The sequence below is a fragment of the Myzus persicae genome, unplaced genomic scaffold (assembly GCF_001856785.1).
Source record: "Myzus persicae strain clone G006 unplaced genomic scaffold, MPER_G0061.0, whole genome shotgun sequence".
NCBI classification, from domain to species: domain Eukaryota; kingdom Metazoa; phylum Arthropoda; class Insecta; order Hemiptera; family Aphididae; genus Myzus; species Myzus persicae.
The window spans coordinates 30,766-54,776 of NW_019104142.1; positions in this window are offsets into that span (position 1 = coordinate 30,766).

Below are 24,011 nucleotides of genomic sequence, written 5' to 3' on the forward strand. Positions count from 1 at the left end.
AAAATGTATTACAAAGTTTCTCAAGAGATACTCATACTTCAGTCAAAAAAAAAAAATTAGGAAATATAGACACAGTCGCAATTATTTTTGTATTCTAATAGCGCTCTAATCACCCTATGTACAGCAGAGCGACATCCTCTTTATTTTGAACGTAGCAAATCAAAATTTTAGTTATGTGATACAGACAAGTCAATTAATATTCTAGATTTCTAGGCACCTGAGATAATAACAACATTTAAGTACCACTATTACTATAATGCATTGATCCCATATGCATGCAATTATAGGTATCTTTTAGTGATGGGAATAATCGAGAGAAAATAATGGAGTAACTCGATTGTTGGTATTTATCGAGTAACTCGATTATTAGGAAAAATAATCGAATGATAGCAGTAATTACTAATTAGTAATTACTATTTATTAGTAGTTAGTAGTTACTAGTTACTAATAAAATACTAGTAATTCGAGTATTATTTTATTCTACTCATCAGTTAACTAAAAATATCTGATCTTACACTTGAATTCTTAGAACGATAGAACACAAAAATGTTATTGCAATTTATAAAAAAAAAACTTAATATATATATTTTATTAAATTTGTCAAAAATTATATAATTATGTACTTACTTAAAATATATTTGAATAATTGTATAATTAAAATTAACGACTTGTTGAAGAAGGTGAACAGTAAAAGGTGAAATAAAGTTAGGTACTCACAATAACGTATCATGTTATACTGTCACTATAATACGTCTCTAACGAGATCCTTACCTACAAAAGTTATGAGTTGTAATCTGCCTATAGCTAATTTTCTATTATGATATTGAGTTCAAACTATCATCAGTTATTTTAGATAATTATATTATATTATATTATATGGAATTAGATATCGTAGGTATATGATTCTGAAACCTTCTTTTAGATTTAAAAATATTACCTAGATTGGACACCTATACAACATAGTGCATACAATGACGACGGTTAACGCGATAAAGTGATCAATAATAAAAATAAAAAATAAATAAGTGTAATTATGAATTTGTATTAACCATGTTTTTAATTTTGTATTAATAAGTTGAATATTGGTTGATTTTTAATAAATAATGTTTAATGTTTTGATTATTTTAATCGAATGAATATCTTGACCATGACGAAATAATATTTCGATTATTTTAATCAAGTGAATATCTCGATTATAGTAATATCTCGATTACTAATTACTCGATTATCGAAATCATTCGATTATTCGCATCACTAGTATCTTTATATTATTATAGCTTAATGCCCTAAAATAGCATTAGAGAACAGATACGTTACATAAGTAAAATTGAATAATGCGGTGTAGTATTATTCTAATATAATACCGTCCAGTATTAATTTATTTCAGATCAACAAAATGCTGGCATAATAACAAAAATAAATTATAAAGGTATTTATTTAAAAATACATAATATATTGTGTTTGTTTTTGCCTCCTTCTTGAACTGTGCTTGGATCCTAACCTGTAATCCAAAAGGTTGGAAACTGGTTGAAATAATTTCGGATTTGGTATTGATTTTGTACACCGGTTTTCGATTTTTTCGATTTCAGTTTCAATTTTTCAATGCCGGTGCCTATTAGGAAGTATCGGGTTCACTTTCGATTTTGTATATCAGTTTCTAATTTTTTTTAAACGAAATTCCAAGCAAAGACTTTAAATTATAATTTAATAGTTTTATTAAACTTAAATACTTATTATATTTTTGAAGTTTTCATAAAAATATGAGAATTGTTTTATCATGAGTGATTTTGTAATTTATTTCTATAAATTAAAAGTTTTAAGGGACCTAGAAGGCTAGAACAATAATATTTCAACAGTTTAAAATTTAAAAAATTGAATCAAAATAATTTGTTTCCAACTTTTCTGGTTTCGATTTCAAATTTATTACCGATATTCAATTTTTTTTGGTTTCGTTTTTTAATGATTTAAACCGGTTTCAACACCTGCTGTAACGTACTCTTCACCAAATTAAATGTCATGTTCTGTGTATTTTAATATTTTTGAATGAAAGATATAATCAAAAGATGTTCCGAAGACTCTTAGACTTAATATTAAGAAAACGCTTTGAAATTAAAGCTGTGGAAATGGAAATATACTAATGTTTTACAGTTAAGAATAATATTCATTTAAATTGACTGATAAAATATTATAATATTTATCAACATTTGATGCAAATAATTAAGTTTGTAAATAAAATGTATGTACCTATTTACTATTCTTATGATTCTCTTTATTTTTTAGAAAACATACGTACGTATTTTCATTGTTTTTTTTATGATGTTTTACTAATTAATTTATAGAATGGAATTACTAATTGGCAATAGTTCTGTAACAGTTTACTGTATTTTGAAATATGTATAGAAGATTGGTTATTACACCTGTTTTGCTCATGTCACAATGTAGGTATTCATGAAACTAGTTCAAATATTTTTCTCGAAATTCAAGTTACTTTTATTTTAGCTAATGCAAATTACTTCTTAATAATATAATTTACGGAACTCGAATACACAAGACGGAACACTAGAGGCGCGGCTCTAGTGCGACTGACTATAAACAGTATAAACTATAAAGGTAGGTAATGTCACGATTTCACCCCTGCCGGTGTCCGTGCTCTTATACTGATAAGTGATAACAATAATGATATTTTAAAAAGTGTACCGAACAACACCTAAAATAAGCTATAGTAAATCAAATAAAAAATTATATTTTAAAAATGTGCAGTTGGCTACTGTAAGTCTGTACTTATTGATCCAAACTACCGATCACCTATACTGTCCTACTGTAAATGTATATAGTAAATAATATTATATATTATGTAATTAACATTTTCAAGTTTTGTTGACCTATGTTAATTTTCTGAATGTATCATAAATTACGAGCCAGTAATTTTTAAACTGTAACAGCTAAAAAAATAATTTTAGTTAGAATTACTTTTACACGCATTACTTGTCTTATTGTCTAATACCATAAATAAATTAAAAATTACATAATTGTTTTTTTCTCATATATTTTCAGTTATGTTTTTTTATTATAAATTTGTCTAATTAGTCTTAGAATCTGAGCCGAACGATGTATTGATTTCATTTTATTTTAAATTTAAATTCATATACTTATGAGTACACATTTTATAGTGATTTTTGCTTTTTTATGTTACTCTTCTTATGGAGCAATATACAAATGCATAAACGTGAGACTTTTAAAAAGGTTTCTGATGGAAAATCGGATAAAGTTTATTCCTTTTTTTTCTGGAGTAGGGTGTGGCCGGTGTGGGTGAATTGTAAAAAATCGTGAATACACCAACATAATAACATCGTTCATTAGTCATAATTCTTAATATATTTCGTCAATCGGAATAAATAGTACGAGCTGTTTGTCTATACCACAATCCTTTATATAGATACTCTGCCTTAGGTATTTCAATTTATTTGCGTTTCATACACGGGAACCGCAAAAGCACTATATTATGGTACTTTTATGATAGTACTATTTACAACCAAGGTTTCATTCAAAACGTGATAAACGTTTACTAATGATTTAAAAATAATTTTTTATTTGGACTTGTGACATATTATCTTATTTTTATTTGGACTTGCATATCAAATTGTTTTTCGATTAAAGCCATGTGTTGTGATAGGAGCCGATAAGCGAAAAGAGTGATTACTGGGGTTATTTTAAATGGCAATGTTATGAGAGGTCCACGAGACTTTGAGTTAGGTGATCGGAGCCATCAGGCTTAGTGACTAGTGCGGTGGAGAACGATTCCCCAAGTTTGCGGTTTTCAAAATTTAAATTATTATTTGGCAGCGTTGCATTTAAAATTATGTGGAATCGTGTATATACATATGAAATTTGTTGAATCGTGGATGTTTATCAATGGATATTAAAATCTACACGATTCCGCAAATTTGCGGAATCGTGTTGTAGCCGACAAGTGAGCCACTACCTACTTAATATACTTCTCACACTGACACAATGTAACTGGTAAGGTTACGAGAGGAGCATTCTTGTTGCGTATCCGAAAATGATTGAAAAAATAGTTATTATAGTTAAGTATAGCGTAAAGACAATTAAAAGCAAGGCAAGCGAAGTGAAGTGTTGTGCAAATGCATACAAATCACAGAATTCGAAACATCATTAGGCAATAGGCTATGACTTCAAAATTAAGGTCGACTAATAAATTCTGACATTGCTATTGTTTTCATGGGACAAGCCCACACCTGCAGTGCGTCCAAAATAGTGTCGTCTCAATACATATTATAGCTTTGCTGATCTGATTTATAAACTGTAGTAGGAAATTACTTAGTACTTATAGTTGTTAAAATATATTCCCACACAAAGGTACTACATATATATTATAAAGTTACCAATATTGACGGCCGTCTAACCATATTATGCAACATAAGTTAAAAGAAATTTTAAAATATTATCAATACAAGTTCATAATTTTTTTAAAAATTATTTTCAGTTGAAATGTCGACAATATTAGATATTCAAATGAAGAATTATGATTTTAATTTTTTTTGTAATTCCAAAAATATTATTAATTGATATATGAAATTTTTTGACACAAAGTAACTTAAATATTATAATTTATTTTACAAAATTTCCTTTTCTAAATATTTAGATTAACTTTAAGCTATATATTTTATACCACCCATCTATTATAAATCTATACTGTTCAACGGTATATCACTAGACAGTATTTGCTTTTATGTTAGTAACTGCTAGAATAAAGTTTTAAATGAAATAGTATTGTAACTATTACATTATAATATTTGCGATTATTTTGGGAAAAAATTAATGCAAACTTAAGGATAACTGAAAGAAAAATAATTATAAAATGAGCATAAATCACTATAGGAACTCTCAAAATCCAACATAGCAGAGCGAGTTCTCTGTCTTAGATATAATATTCATCACATACTATAATTAATATCGAACAGTTGAAAAGTGCCTATACAATTAAAGTAAACATTATTTGTTTTATAGCACTTAATGATGGTAAGTATTTATGCGTTTTATTGTTTTATATATAAAATTTATTTTATATGAGTCTTATTGAAAGAAGTAGGTAAACAATTGATACTTTTTAATTTTTAAGTTAACGCCGAACTGCTTTTACAAAAGAGTAAAAATAAAGACAACATAATATGATAATTAGCAATAACATACAATAAAACTAATTAAGAGCAACAATATAAATACAACAGCAGTAAATAATGAGATAAATAAACAATACAAATTAAAGGGCGAAGATTAAATTATATTAGTCTAAGAATTCAGTGCATGGGGTGTTGTGGCTTAAGGAAATGGAATGAGTGGGAATATAAAAAGGAGTATGATTACAAACATTGTGAGAGGGGACTTTAAAGTTTAAATAGAACTTGAAATAAAAGGTCAGGTGAATCTATAGAATTGTTGAGAAGCGCATCAGAAACTAAGAATCAATAAAATTAAGGCGTGAAGATAAAGAAGGTATATTTAGATCAATTAGATCACGCCTAATATCGGAATAGTTATGGTTTGATGTAGGTAATTTAAGAATAAAAGCAGTACACCATACAAATTTATGTTTGACACTCTCAAGACGTAACTGATTCTTAGCAAAGTGAGGGCGCCAGACTATAACCCCATACTCTAGTATTTTTCCACTGAAAAAAGTTATTCAAAGAAAAAAAATCTGCAAGATAGGTAAGTAAAGTTGTCAAAGCGCCTTATATGAAGAGGACAAACAATTGAAACTCAGAATTTCCTTATAACTAGTTATAAGTTAAAAACAATGTCATGGTTGGTTTATTGCATTACAAAATGATACAATATCTTGAGAAAATTTCGTACACAAATTCGGAACTAAGTGTTCTTGAGTGGCATACCAAAGAAAAACGTGTATTCTGTTTCAAATCTAGATATTGTATAAAAATAAATTATGTTTATGTTTATTGTTTACAATACTAAATTTTTTACATATTGAGTTGTTAGTAAATAATAATAACTATAATTTATGATAATTTATTTTCAAATTGATCATGTGATAGTTTATTATTATCAATTCCGATAAGAAGATATAGAAGTTGTATAATATTGTAAATAGTTATTATATGACAACTTAATATTATTTCTAACATCAATTATTGATTATTATTATAACCCAAATGTCTATAACTTTTTTTCATACCTATGTTTAATAATTTTTAAGTCAATTATTAATAAATGGCCAATCATAAATCTATTTGAATTTTTTATTTAGCTGCAATCGAAGGTACGTAATTGTTGTGCTAGTTATTAATTGTTATTGTTTTGCTAATTCGGGTAATAAAATATAACATTATGTGATACGACGCTCTTAAGTCTTAGTATACCTACTATATTAATTACAGGTATTTTCACAATATTCAATATTGTCATCCAAATTGTACCAAAGCAGTATGCCTACTATATTATGTAAAATGAGTGATAGTTATGAAGGACCAGTCGAGCTTGGCTCGACAACAAAAATTGTTATGAGCTATTTGAGCGCCTGATCTGACGTGGGTACGCCACCTCACGATGACATTACCATGGACAGGCAACCTTACGGCCAACCTGCTGTGAATAGGCAACCTTACATACGAAAACCAAAAATTGGGAGTGCCCTTCTCTATAAGAAAGAGGATCGTACAGTTTCGTTGTGGGGACAGAAGGTACTATGGCCTATGTTATTTGATGCAATAACCACAGGGTTTCAATACAATAATTGGGGCACTCTCAAAGTAAACTTAAATTATGGTTGATGCATCAGCGTCTTGAGTTTCAAATCTCAATCTCAATGACCGGGGCTGCCTCTTACACACCACCTGTGGTTGCCGGAGGACTTATGTAGCGTCCGACTAGGACTGGTGAATGTTCTCAACGACCTGGGTGGCCTCTCGCACAACCCTCTTAAGGTGCTTGCGGATGTATGAGTTGTTCAATTTGGGTACACAATGGTGCTGTTGGATTTACCCGGAGTGCTCAGCAAACTGTTTAGAATCATGTGCCGATGTATTGGTCGATGGTGATGAGGCAAGAAGGTAACAAGGGTTCTGAAATGAGCATACATTTTGTATATTATTTTCACCAACAATTATGGATGTTCACGCCACCCTGGTAACATAATGAACGATGAAAAATAAGATTGTTATGCGACGAATAAAAACAGAACAATATTTTTATGTTATATTATAACATATTAGAAACAAATATATACCGGTAATAATTTTAATTTCAGTGTCTAACAACAATAAAGATACTAGAAACAGGACATACGAGAATTATGATATAGGAATTGAGAGGGTTGATGGTGGCAGTGGCGGTAACAGTAGTTTGGTGTGGAACGCTAACACCTACTTTTAAATGGAAATATTATCTTCATAAAATACCCCTCTCATTTTTGACATTATTTTTTTACTATTTAATTTCCGACTGTCACAACAAAATTGTTGCTCCTTATTTTTTATGTTACAAACCACATATTAAAAATGACCTTTAGATAGCTTCATAGCAACAACCAATTCTATGTTAATTGTTGGCAATTTTTTTTACCCGTATAGATTACAAATTAAGATATTAATTATTAATTTTTAAAATTGAAGTGCTTCTAATGAAAATGTTGAATTAAGTTTTGTATTGTTATTATCAATAACTAATTTATTATTATTATTATTTTGTCTAGTTGTTCTTAGTATGTATATTTTTGTTTTTATTTTATTAAAATCTATTATTTTATATTTTGTGTGGGATTTCATGATTATAAATTAGCTATAATATTAAGTATTTCGTCAAATAGCTTAAGCGTCTATTTTAAGATAAATATATTATACTATTAATTTTTATTCACATAGTACCTAATATAACATAGATACGTTAGGTTAGGAAAGGTTAATATTTTTTATATCCACAGATCAGAATTCATATATTTTCCTTAGCGATACATAAAATCAAAGGGATCCATCACATTGATCAGCACAATAAATGTCATATTTTATCTAATTGTATTATAAATAACTTTGGTATATTATATATATATTTTCTGTAGGCAACATTTTAGGTAAGTATATTTCTTGTTTATTGTTATAATTTTACTTTCCCTTCGCCTGCAATGACCATAAAATCATAAATCAAACATTGTTGTGCTTTTATCCAGTTTCAAAGTGATATCTGATCAAAAACTGTTCTTGAATAGTTAAATTGGTTGATATAATAATTAATAATATGTATTATGTAACACTGCTATCTTGTGCTGAGACTGGCGTAGAATACAATAACTGTTTTTTTTATTGGTGAATGTGACTTTTCTCGAATGTATAGAAATTAGGTGTACCATACCCTTTATAACATTTTTAGTGTCGTTTAAAATTAGTGCATATAAACTATAAAGTTTCAAAACCTTACATAACCTCACCTATTTAAAATGTTTTTTTTAACTCCAGGTTAAGTCCGAAACATGTTCTAATTTTTCATTGTTTTGGCATTCATTAGAGCATAATATATGGGGCCTACAAATATTAAACCTTTTATTTTTATGAGTAGAGGAATTCTTATGATAGCCGTACATTAAAATTAAAGTAAAGACTAATGTATGATAAATAATTTATTAATATTTTACGAAATTACCATATAAAAATGAGATCAAATATAGATTTGTTTATTATTTTTACCAACAACTCGATTTCAAAATTTATCCTCAACTGAACATTTTTTAAATTTATTCAGAAAAATATAAACAAATATGGATAGATTTGTCACTTTAATTATAACATATTATTATAACTATTTTATGATTATACTTATAAATTAATATCGAGTATTTTATTCCTAGCTGAAATTCGTAAGTTTTTTTTATTTCATTTTATACTCTATTACTATACATTAGATGAATCTTACATGCATCAACATTTTAGGACTCCAATGTTCATATTATATTAAATAGTAGTTAACATACATTTTTTAAAGTAGGTACTTACATTAAATTCTCAGGATTCTTAAAAAACAATAGTTAGACGTCCATTAATTATAAAATTTCAATATTTTGTTTGTAATGTTTAGTTGAATTCATGATCCACGATATCAAAATAATATCAGTAATACTTTATAATTAATAATTCAAATTTTTATTTTATTCTAGCTGCAATAGGTACGTAATCACTTTTTTTGTAAGATATGATTGTCTTGTTAAGGAATGTATGAATTTTCTAACGATATTTTTACAATTCATCAACTTTAAACTAAACTTTAACTTTCAAATCTATTGTACGCATGATTATAATTTTATATTTGAATATTTTTTTATAATTTAATTTTTTTTCCAAAATGACGAATTTACCAAGTTATGTAAGATATAATTATAGTATAGGTACAGTTGAAAATTGTTTCAAAATCAGTAGGTATATTGATAGTAGAGTTTAATTTTTGTGAATTTTAAGTAACCCGGGTATTTACTGTATTTGATAGTAACGCATTTTGTGTCTGTGAAAAAACAATTTTTTTTTCTTATTGCGTATCGCGTTTTAATAAAACTAATAACAGGCGGTGTAGGGTGTACGGGTATCGCCCGTTTCCGCCAAAAAACCGGTTCCCTGATTTAGGTATAGCCCTTTTCCGCCAAAAACGAAAAAGGTACGATTCCCGTTTCCGCCAAAAGACATTTCCGCAAAAGAAAGTTTGGAAACTAATAGTATTAATTTATAAGCAATGTATATGTCGCGGTATATATAAAATAAAATAGTAATGTAAAATGGGTACAACAATATATACAGCGATAATCTTCGATAATTGTTGATAATCGTCGATAACGGAAGGAAGTATACACTGTATCATAGTTTATTTATATTTCGCACACAATAATTATCTGACAAATGTTAAATTCTTATGGAAATGAAATTAGTAGGTACGAGCTTGTCAAAACTGTTTCTTGTAATTATATGATTTTTTAAAACCTAACCTATACTTAAGAATGTGATTTTTAAAACCTGGCATATACTTGTATTATAATAATTAATATTTTTTATGACATTTTTAATTATTTAAAAATAACGATATGTTTTTTCAAAACTCTATTGAGATTTGAGACTATATTTGACCTATACTTGTATTATAATTTGAAATAGTTAAATATAATGTATTATTATTATCTACTTGTACTATAATTTATAATAATAAAAATATTTTTATATGATAAGAATATGTAAGATTTGTGCATGGTTCTTAAATTGACGGAAACGTCTTTTCACAAAAATATATTCGCTATATATTGTTGTACCTATTCCCAATTTCGTAATTATTTACAAATGTCATTGCTATTACCTACATTTTACATAACTATTTTATTTTATATATACCAAAACATAAATATTGCTTAAAAATTAAGACCATTGGTTTCCAAACTTTTTTTGCGGAAATGTCTTTTGGCGGAAACGGGAATCGAACCTTTTACGTTTTAGGCGGAAAAGGGCTATGGCGGAAACGGCCAATATTATTTTGGCGGAAACGGGTAACTCCCGGGTGTACATATGTGAACTTATGCTTATTGTACACTACCAAATAGGCTGTGAACACCCGTATCCAAACTCTGTAGTAACGTGTTCGATAACGATGACACTAATACACTATCATAAATTATAATAATAAGGTAGTTGCTGGAAAAACGAATTTATTATAGGTATTTTAAATGTTTTTGAAATAGGTTTTATAAATCGCAATGGTCGTTAATGTTGTCGTAGAAAATAATTCTGACAGTCGTCAGTAGTATTTCTAAGGATATTTATTTTATACTTTTATATGGGTATTGTTTTTAAGTCACGTCACCGCATCCGCTCATTCTCATTTATTACAGAATTAGTCATCCATTAATGCAGCGGTTCCCAAACTGTGCTCCGCGGAGCCCCTGGGGCTCCTCAATGGTTTCCCAAGGGCTCCGTTCGTTACACCACAAACATTTAATAATTTTAATTATTTAAAGTTTAAACGAATATATATTTCATAAAAATCTCGTCAACACTCAACTTGACATAATTCACCGATATGACGCCAACCTACTATGTAAAATCATTAACCATGTTAAGACACGACCTTTGCAGTGTAGACTGCTCAAAATACTATGTGAAGATATGGGAGCTTTATTCAAGTCATTGTTATTACACACAGAAGTACGGTGGTTGTCGCGAGGTAAAGCATTGTCCCGTTTACTTGAACTTCGAACGGAAGTTTTTTCAATTTTGAAAGACAATAATAGTTTGCTAGCAGATTATTTGAATGACCAGGAATGGTTGTGCAAATTATGTTACTTGGCAGATATTTTTTCAAAAATGAATGAATTTAGCATATCTATCCAAGGAAAACAAAAGACAATATTTGATGCTAATGATAAAATTTTTGCGCTAAAGAAAAAAATAGCATTATACATTGAAAGCGTCGACAATAAAGACTTGACATGTTTTTCATTGACTTCAAACTTTTTACAAGAAAACGAATTAAAAATAAATGAATCATTCTTAGAAATAATTAAAGAACACCTCAATAATTTACTTCAAAATTTGAATTCATACTTTCCAAAGGATGTTCAAGAATCGATTCGAAAAAACTATGAGTGGATTCTAAATCCATTTTCAGTGACGTCAAAACCAGCAGCTCTCAATGCAGCAGAATACGAGGTTCTTATTGATATGGTTTCGGATAGTTACTATCAGACATCATTTAAAAGCAAACCAATATCTGAATTTTGGGCTCAGTTAGGGAAAGATCATTCAATATTAAGTTCAAAAGCTAAACTGCTTTTACTGCCTTTTGGTACTACGTATCTTTGTGAAACCGCTTTTTCGAGGTATACAGCTACAAAAACCAAATATCGATCACGTTTGGATGCAGAAGACGATATGCGTCTTCAACTGACTTCTGTGATACCGGACATCGACAAACTTAGTAGTAAAAAGCAGGCCCATTGTTCACATTAAGACTCACACAATTAGACGTATAAATGTAACGCTGTATTAATTTTAAATATTTTTTTAACTAGTTTAATTCTAATTTTGTAGATTTCAATAATAAACAATATTTTCTCCAGTTCTTGTAAAACTATTGTTTCCTTTATTCATAAATATAATTTTATTTTGACTCCCGTATGTATACAGTTCGTGTTAATCATGCTTCATAGAACACAGGCAAATGCAAATTAACGTTAAATTTTTCTTGGGGCTCCACGAGAAACTTCTCCTTAAAAAAAGGCTCCGAGGCTGAAAAAGTTTGGGAACCGCTGCATTAATGGTTATAAATAAACTCCAGCTGCTGCTACAAGAATGATGATTAACTTGTAGTAGCCTACAATTATTAGCTATTACCCTCCTGGAGTAAAGTAATTCAATATTATACATCTTATACCATTTTATTTTTATTTTACCATGCCGAGTAAATAAAACTGTATTCCAATCATAGAATAACAGTCCAAGAGTGTTATTCTATGGTCCCAATCTACAATACCTATCACCTACCATTGTTACGGTGACCTTCATATTCCGCAATAAGATAGTTCGTAAGCACCATGCCGTTAGGCTCACATACAAAGGTAGACAAACTGTATAGCCATTAAAAATTAAAAATGAACAGATGGTAACGAAAAATAAAAGTTACTTTACTTTGACCACCTATATCAGCAACATTTCTAATAAAAAACTAAAAATGTTTAGGTATCCCTACCAGGTCCTCGTCGATCTTGAAGATTATAGGGACAACAACCATCTACACGTATCTTCTAGCCACGAATCTATAAATATGATCACACATACAGACTAAACAAAATAATATTATGACCAGACATCTTCACTAAGGGCGTATTAATTTCTCAAATATGTTTATTGAATTCACAAACGAATTGGCCCCAACAGCTTCGTATTTAAATTTAAATCTACCTACTTGAAGATACAAATTAAGTAAAACCGACGACTATAGAACTTCAATCTATTTTCTAAAGAAAAACGACGCCAAGTTTCACACTTATCAGTTCTAATCTAAAAAAATCTTACAGAGTTGTCATTAGGAAACTCCACGCTTTTGGATTAGAGGTATCCGAAACCTACTCGGAAATTGATGAATCGGCTTCACAACTAAGCAAGGTACGCGCAGTAGACACAATCCGACAAAAAATCATCTCCTCTTGTTTTTGTTGACCTTGGTCCCGTCTATCAATAGTAAAGATATTTTTAATGTCTTCACGTTTTTTTGCACTCAAGAAAATTAAAAAACCACACGAACACCGGGAAATCCTCCCATGTCTAAACTCCCAATTGTATGGACACACCAAGAAGTACCATCTACTTCTACACCCCATATACTATGTAAAATGTGGCGAAGATCACCAATGCCTTATGTAATGTCATAATAATAATAATAATCATCCTGCCAACTACAAATACTGCACTGTCCATACAATGACATGGTTTCTTGACTCTCCACTACCAACATAGACAACATAGACCTATACATTTATTTTTGTAATTCAATTTTTGTGGTTAGTGTCTTTTAACACAATTTAATGATGATGATTTACAATCATCTATTTATCCAGCGAGTGACATTTGTTATTTTTGTTTTAAATTGTATTTATTTAGTGGCTGAGGGATATTTAACATCAATGCCCCCCCTGTAAATTATTTTATAGTTTCACCACTGCACCAGTACCTGACTATAAGATAAAAATAAAATCACGACTAATCTAAATTCCTTGAGAATATGCAGCACAACTATGATAGGCACATATAAATATATCCAACAAACTTGTTGTGCATTGTTGTTATGCATGAATTTGACACGAAGGGTTGACATGAAGTTGTGCTGTTTGCGTTTAGTTGGCAGCACAAATGTGTTTAAAGCTTTAACGGCCAAAATAATGTTTAACAATGTCTTTGAGTAATCCAACAATATCCAACAAGTTTGCTGAATGTATTTCATATGTGTCTGTCATAGTTGTCTGCTAACATTATTGATGTTTTGACAATCATAAAATTCATAGTTTACAAAGGCGGTAAAAACAGTTAGAAATATTAAAATCGTTCTAGAGAAAATGATATTTTTAAATAAAATCTTTTGTTTCAAGCTTACGAAATGCTTTTTACTTGAACGTTCATATGCATACTCTATACTATAAACATACATTTTAGTATATTATAATATAGATGTCATTATTGTTTATCAGTTTATGGATGGCTATGCTATGATACTGATAGATTATTGATACTAAAATTTAAAGTACCCAAGTCAATAATAACAATTATTATGTTAATGTTGAAGAGTATTTACTTCTTCCTAGATCTTTGTTTTAATATTTGTAGATACCTTAATAATAAAGTTATTAATTAATACTTTATAATTTATTTTTCAGAAGGTAAGAAATTATTATTTTTTACTTCATTGATCTTTAAAATCTAGTTGTATTTTAAAGTCTGGGTAAATTTACACAAGCAATATTTTTCTTTCTCAAAATGTATTTTATTTTAGTCAATTGGAATTCATAGGTATAAAATGCAATTTTCATATATTAATTAATAATATGATGTAACACACTTACGTGTTTAGACGCAATATAAGCTTACAATATGGACGAGTGTGACTTTTCCCAAATGTATTAAGGTTAAGTTAGACTTTAGAGGGATTTTAGAAGGTTAGGCTTTAGACATTAGAGCATAGTTTCTGGAGACTAAAAATATCATAACCATTTTATTTTATGAGTTGTAGAGTTATTATGATAGCCGCATATTATTAAATACTAAAAACTATATTATAAATAATAAATAAATAAATAATTTATAAATTAACTTTGAAATTACAATACAAATTGAGATCAAATTAGGATTAGTTTATTCAGTGGCGTACAAATGGTGGGGGGATTTAGGAATAAATCCCTCCCCCCAAGGACATAAAAATATCCTGTTTTTAAATAGTTAGAGTTCATAATATACACGTCGTAAAAATAGTAATGTTTGTATAAAATATAGTATTATTTATCAAATATGATAGAAATACAAAAACATGAATTTGTCGTTCGAGGAGTTATTATGTTATTGACATAAAAACTATTTCTGTGTAGAAATTAAATATTGTTTATCATTATTAGTAAATTGTCTTTGTGTTATGGGCTGTGGATGTGTTTGTGTAGGTGTCTATTATTGTATCGGTATTTCGGAGTTTTTAAACAAATTTTTATTTATAATTTGATTTTATATGTTCTCATCTCTCGTTCGTTATATATTAGCTTGTATTAAAGGGATCCGATACTGTGATTGTCTGTCTTTGTCCAACACATACTCATGGCATGGGATTTTAGACGTGTTATTTACCAAACGTACCTATTGATATTATAGTTAAATGATAAGAATTCTAAAAACAGGTATCAAATCCCCATAATATATATGATTGTCTGGTCAGAGTGATATTATATGGGATCAATAGGCAAAACTGCAATAATAATTTTGAAGGGAAGTCAATTTTATGATTTAATTTGTTTATAGTCTTATAACTTAAAATCTTAATGCAATCCAATAAGTATTGGTTTATACTACCCCGGCAACCCAAAATTCATTATTTTTTTTCAAAAGCTCTCCCGGATACATATTACTACTACCACATTACCACAATACATATATACTCCGATAAACATATTATGTAAAGTTGAATCAACCCCCACAATAAGAAAATCGAATGTCCACTATTGAATTTATTATTTTTACCAACAACTATTCGATTTCAAGGTTGGTTCACAACTGAAAATTTACATTTTTTGAGAACCTTTCAATCAAAACACTATATAAGTATAATATACTAGTATAGACTTATCACTTGAATGATAACATATTATGAGTTATAACTATTTTATCATTATACTTATTAATTATTACCGATTATTTTATTTCTAGCTGACATTTGTAAGTAGTTTTTGCTTTATTATATACTATACATTTAAACAGGCTGAGGTCGTAAGGCCATAACACGCAGGCCACCAAATGCTTATTGCACCAATAACACCTATAGTCCACGTCATGAAAACTGACGGCTGATTTTAGAGCCTCCAGTGGCGATTTTTCTGTGGGGCTATTGTATGTGCCAATCAGTTTGGTGCACACAAAAGTTAAATTAAATAATACAAATAAAGACAGTATCATATTTGCAATAATAGACCAATTTTTTTAATTATATCTTCTGATTATGGGGTGTGGAGTAGCAAGTGGGAGAATCGTCAGGCGGCAACAATTCTATATGATCCATACATGTGTACATAGTTTAAGACTCGAATATTTATATTATATATATAACGTAAATATAGTTCAAGTACCTACATTCAATTTTCAGGATAATTAAAAAAAAAAAACTATTTGTCATTAATTACTAGATTTCAAAATGTTGTCTATAATTTTTAGTTGAGTCCACTATCTATAGCAAAATAATATTATGAATATTTTATAATATTAATAACTACAGTTTTTATTTTATTCCAGCTACAAAAGGTACGTAATAATTTTTATTTCACATGAGATGATTGTCTTGTGATGTTTAATCGTATCAAGTTGTCCATTAAAGGCATATTCAAACAGAAAGCCTGCTGCCCTTACAGTCTCTGTGAGAAATCACAGCCGTGGTCTACCCGCCGCTGTAAGCGTGCCCGTCCGATACGGCGGCCCGCTCTTTGTTTGACCACGCCTTAGGGAATGTATGGATTATCCATCAATATTTTTTTTATTTATGAACTGTACACTAAACTATAACTTTTCAACCTATAAGGCATATCATTTTTAATAAGATAGGGATAGGTACTTGCAAAGCTGGGCATTAACGAGTTACAAAGTTAAGGTTCTTAAAGACTGTGCTCGACTATACCTCAATAATCGTTAATCAACATCTAATTACTCTCAAAATGTAAAATATCTTGGGTTAACCTTAGATCAACGGATTACATGAGCCTATCACATACACATATACAATCCAAACATGTCAAACCACTTATTAATCGTAGCCGCCGACTACGACACCTACTTACCTTTTAAACTTGTCTACTTAAAATACAAAATCCTTATATACAAAATTGAAAATTCTATTCAAACCAATAAATGGAATATAACTATGGAGGTCAGCAAAACCCACCAACAATAATAGAATACAAACTTATCAATCCAAAACCCTGAGACAAATCATTTAAGCTTCATTCTACGTTTCTAATCACACCTTCCACTAAGACCTATCCATATCGTTGCTCATATGACAGAAATCAACTTATGTTCGTTATATTCTCCATGTTCTTTCTAACAATTCTCTGTAACAAACTGTGTTAAGACCTATTTTGTAGATAATAATTAAAACCTTCTAGAGTATTATCAGTGGATGACTTCTTTGTTCCCGCTACTTCTCATCACAAAAGCAAGCTCTCAAATACGTATTATTACTTAATTTCAAAAATTTCATTTTATCTAATAAAAAATAAAATGAAAAAGTTATATTTTAGTTACACAACATATTGTACTCATTTTTGCTCAATACAATGGCATACCCCTAAGCAGGTTAGGTTTACAATTTCCTTCTGGGGAGTGATATCAGGAAAAAATCAGTGAATCATATGAATAATGATTAGTCTTCCTCGGATTTCTATACTGCGCTGGCTGAAAATGAAAAGGTTCACGGTACACGACGTCAATGATACGATAAAAAAAAAATGTATATAATATCGTTCATTATTTTTAGCAGATTTATTTATGTTGGCTTTGTTTTTGCTTCATAACTTCATACATGTAATGGTTTTCAAATTCTTCATTTTATTTTTTATATCACAAAATAATATTTTTTTTCTCGCGGTTTCATCCAACACTTTGTCTATATCCATGTGGATATTTTGATGGATGGTTAGCATTGCCAAACCATTTAGCCTAATCTGAATTTAAAAAATTCATCTAACCTAACTAAGTGGTAAAAATATAAATTATAGTGATATGGGCATGGACTTTGATTATAGTCCATGTCGATTATTGTGCTGCGAACTGTAGTGCGCAATGTGACCATAGATATTATAGAATGGATGGGCCACAAATATATTTACTTATGATTATGAACAGACCTCTGTTAGAATAAGAAGCAATGAGAAAAATTGTTTTTCTCTCTTCCCCATTCTGGTAAATTCCTTCTATATTGTTAGTAAGGAAAAAATTTACATAGAAAAGCAAATACTCTGTATGACAATACTGGACAGTCAATGATAAGAACACGACATATGTTTTACGGTTTTACCCCAGTAGTCATCGTGATTATTGAGACATATTCTGCCAGGTGCGTATACGGTTATACTTGATAGTAGGTACCGTAAAGTATATAGGTGTATGGTGTATAGTGTAAAATAAATAACAATACATTAACATAAAATGCGTTTAACTTCTATGGTAGTTTTCAAATAATATTATGTGACAAATCACAATAATATCTTAATATATTAATTACTCATATAGAGTATTTGCTTCAATTATTTTAATTATTTTCCAACCAACCTGGTAATTTGTCATCACCAATTAACATTTTATGTGAGTAACCATTTCTTGTATATAGAATCCTAAAAATATATTAATTATTTTATTTCTAGAATCAAGAGGTATTGTGTACACTATGAATATAATATATACTTTTAATTTTCTAATTAAATTGATGTGATTTGTGTCTCATAAAGTACGTATGTGATCATCTTCATCTTCAAATTTTTACTTGCTCACTGAGTACTTTTATAGATATGAATCCGTTTCGCTGACAATATGTCATCCTTTATTTGGTATGACTGTAGGCTATTACTATCATTGTTCAGATGGACATAGTGTATATAGTTTTGACTATGCAAGGTTCTTGAACTATAAAAATCAACCAACTTACATTTTAAAATGTACACTATTATCAATATTTAATTTTATATTTTGATCATCGATTTCAAATTGATCTATATTATATGACTTAACATTTCCAAAACGTATGAAAATGTATATTATTATATATCTAAGATTTTATACGTTAGGTTCATAATAGCACAATAATTACAAATAATTGTTATTTTCTTTTTTTTTTTTAGAAAAAATTGCATCCAGTACGTATATTATATTTAGTTGAATCTAACGTAAAATATATTTATAACCATTGAGTTGTGTTTTGCACCATTAAAATTTTTTAAAATATATGATTTTAAAAAGCTTTAGATTATGATGATTTATTCATTTTAAATTAATTTTTAAAAACTAATACATACTTTAATATAAAATTAATCAAACTATCTTAACTATTTTGATTCGTATAAAAAATTCAACACACAACCAATAATGTTTATATTTTAAAATTTCGAGTTATAAAAATAAATTGCTGCACCTATAGGTTACTATTTATGTCTTATACGATAGCTCAAATGTTTTGATTCAATCAATAACTTAATATTCAACAATTTGATCATTTTTCATTTTATATTTTTATGTCGATATGGGTAGTGTTAAATCGGTATTATGAAAGGCACTGTATGTGTGTGTGTACCTATCCATGTTAGGGTCGTTTCCAGGGACCCCCCCCCCCCGAAATAAAATCCTGGCTACGTCCCTGGTCGTTTCATACTACACAATTTTGACCGCAAGGCAAAACACCGTACGGTGATAATTTTTTTTAATTTGTTGTAATATAGAAACACAATTATTTTTCATAGATCTTTTAATTACAATTATATTAATACTCGATTACTAAAAAACTATACTTATACCTACATTCGTAAAGCAGTATAATATATAAGATAAGCTCTGTAAATATAATTCAAATAAATGTTGAGATTCAATCAAAATTGTTTATCTCATGAACAATTTGTTGAATATTTAACAAACCAACAGGGGTTTACTTACCTACTTAGAGGCACTTATATGATATATTGATATAGTTATAATAAATTTTTTACAGATTTCGCAATAGAATACAAAACAACGATGAGGGAGCGTATGTAATATGTATAATTTATTAGTCTATAGCTTAAAATTGATCATAAACAATATAATATACCTAGTTACTATAATAAAGTGTTAAAACTATTCAAATCTACGGTGGTTATTAGTGTGAACTTTTATCTCACGATAATAATTTGCTATCGTTTCAGTTTCGTCTGTACTCGTAGGTATTCATGTGATTTCCCAGCTTTTCAAAGTAGCAAAAAACATTAAATACCTAATGTAAGGGATAGTGTCACGAAAAAGGTATCACCGATAAAACGCGTACGCGCAATCGTATTCTGTCCATTAATTTAATATCAGTGGGTTTCATTCCTACACATGAACAATGAAAGGACCTCATTGTTTTCCTGCTCGAGTAAATGGCATAAAAGATCAGATTATCTTATATGATTTATTTTTTAAACTTATGCTGATAACATTTTTTCTTCTCTGTAAAAATGATTGGTACAATTTATTAAAATCGGTGAATTTAAAAAAAAATATTTTTTAGGTTGTAAATTAAAATAGATGAAAATTCCAATATTTTCATGAACAAATAATGACAATTCAATGTGTTTGAGTTGAATCAATTTTTTTTGTGGGTTGTGGACTGTAAATTGATTTTTATTTATGCGTATACAGCTTGAGTTGTGTACGCCTTTGTGGAAGTGCAATCTAACAAACACACTCAAAAAATCCAATACTAATTTATTTTGCAGTGGAATATTTCATTCATCCGGTTCATATGTTCTGCTTGTCGCGTATTCCAGTGGATGTTAAAACCGATGCAAAACGCAAAGATTTTTTTAAGAAAATGTTTAACATTGCAAAATAGAGTAATATTTTATTGTAATATTTTGCTTTATCGTTTTAACTTTTAAGATAAAGATAAATTAAATTGTATACCTTACGCCTAACTTACATTATATTATATTATATTATATTATACGTATATAAACTTGATTCTAATTATAAATTCATACTACTATAATTATTCATACTGAAAAATGCGATGTTTCAAAACACAATTCAACGTTTACAATGTACCTACTAACTAATAGTAACTATATACGTATTATAAATTACGATTGTATTACATTATAATATATACAATACATATACTTTATTATATAGGCTGGTCTGTTTCAGATCCGTTACGTTCTTTCGTACTCAATGATTTAAATTTAAATTTATCCATGATCCATTGGAGACTACAGTGACTCGATCAAAGACGAGGTACACTCAACAATTTATACTTTACTATACACATACAGTGTTCAGTAAAAAAGATACCTACTCACTGACTAAAAAAAATTGTGTGTATATCATTTAAATTATAACTTCATTGAAAAAATAGATACTCGACTTAACAGAATTAAAATTGCATTAAGGCGCTCAGCTTTTACTTTTTGACTTCATAAGAAGCTTAGAAATGCCTTTTATAATTTTAACTTTTGGTACTCATAACTTATCATCATTGAAGTATCTATTCTAAGAAACCATGTGAAGTAAAAATGCTCTATACAATATATTTTGACTGTACATTGTTATTGAGTAGGTCAATGTAATGTATGTGGTGCCTGTATTAATATATAATGTAAATCGCTACAACTGACCTCGCTGCGCTAGTGATTTACCTACCTTATTTGTTATTTATATAGCATTTTAATACCAAAAATTCAATATAACTATAAGACATAAGTTATAATTCATTTTTAAGTAAAACTTAAAATTTACTTACAAACTTTAGGTATTATTAATCAATTTTTATTTTTATTCACTTTAAGTACCTACACTAATTAAGTTAACGAGCGCTATTTCGTACTCACTATTTATACTTCAATTCTCAGTTTTCCCGTGTGTATATCAGTGACGTAATTTGATGGGTGGCAAGCCAGTATTTGCCCCGTCTAATTCTAAAAACAGTCCGGTGGTTTCCGTTTAACCTTAATGATATTCTGTTAGCTCAAAAATATGCCCATTTTTATAATACGTATATTGAGGAAATATTATGTTGTATACTGAGAAATTATTGTTACAAAAATGTTACAATGATAAATTGATAATATCACTAAATAATAGTTGGAATAGGTATTTATATTTAGACGCGTAAGAGGATGCATGTGTATTTTTGTAAATGTGTGTTATATGAAGGGAAAGGAGTATAATAATGAACATAATGTGTTTGCGAGTGCATTGAGCAGTTTTTTTTAAGTTACCCATTTAGGCTGGTCAAAACTTTCCCCCTTTATTAAAAACTGAAATTATGTCACTGCTGTGTATACATCTATACATCATAATATACTTATTAATGTGTAACACTATTTTTATAGAAACATTCTCGAGCCTGTTTAAATTTTTAAAATTATTTTTATTTAATATTATTTTATAATTTAATACATATTATTCAAATCAAGAAAATGGTGTGTAGTTTGTCATTTTGAGGGGCCACTTTTTACTGATAAAAAAAAGTGGGTCAGCTGACCTCCCAAATACTCCACTGGGTCCGCCCCTGCCTACATAGTACATTGATCCTAGTTTATATAAATTTTAAGTTCAAATTTGTACAAAATTAAGAAAATATGTAAATTATTTAATAGCGAAAAATGTATAAAATGTTCAATTTTTATAGCTGAGAATTAAAATATTAACACAAGGTTCCTCATAAGTAATTTACACTGTAACCGAAAATTCTAAAATTATATAAACATATTTTTTTTTTATACATTTTCAGTTAAATTTTGACGAAATTAGAAATTGAATCTATATGAATAATTATGATAAATCAAAGTTTTAATTATTTTGTTGTAATTTGCGTCTTCCCGTTGGGAGTGTTTTAAATCCTTTTTTTACCATGTTAGTATTGTCAGTGCTACCAGCCTTCTAATCATTGGAATGTGTGTTGAGTTGCCCATTGATTGGATGTAGGCGCTGTCGTTAAATTAGTACTGTCGTTGCATAAGAAAAAATAAATCTGGTTGCCTACCTGTCGCCTTCGATCTTTTCAGTATACCTAGTACGTGCTTGCTACAAGTTTTTCCTATTGAATGGTTATTTGAAATAATCGATCATCATACAAATACAGTTATTTTTTATTATTACTGAATTTATATCTTAATATTCTGTATCCAAATAGAATAAATATATTGTTTACTTTCTGAACCTTAAATAAAATATATTAATTTTTGATCTTTTAATAAAGTATTTATAAGTTTCATGTAAAATGTGTTACATTTATTACATATTGGTTTTCAAATATTTAATAACTTTTGAATAAATATTTTGCAATTCTAATAAAATGTTTTTTTAACTTAGGTTTAAAAAATAAATACTGAAGACTAAAAAATACTAAAGACTGGAGCGTATCATGTTTTAAAAAGTAATATTTAGGCAATTTCTATAACATATACATTTGTGACCATGTTTATGTGTGAGTACTGAGTAGTAAATGAACATAAGTGTGTGTTTCCAAGAATCACTGTCACGCCGCATCGAGCAACCACTGCCGGATGCATCTCTCGCACGTGCACCACACATGTCAATGTATATATAGCTAAAAATTAAATATATTCTTGTTTGCATAACTTTAAAAACTACTAAAAGCAGTAGTTAATTAAATATACTTCCTGAATTTAATAATAATAAGTATAATTTCGAAAAAATGGTTGAATTTATAATTTTCTATAATAATATGGTCTTTATTAATTATTAGTCTTTTTAAAATTTAAAATCAGATGTGCCCAACATAAAAACAAATATAGGGCAATGACTTCTTTGGTATTTTTTAAAAAATAATAACTTAATTTGAAGGTTCTTTAAAATTTGAGAATTTAAAATCAACTTCCTGAAAAGCCTAGGCATTTTGTCAAAAAATGCATACTAATATATTAAAAATTAAAATCGGACATTCAGAAGTATATAATTTAGGTAAGTACTACTGCTTATTGGTGTATAATGTATGAAAAGTACGTGTGCTTATATCCCCTCAAATAT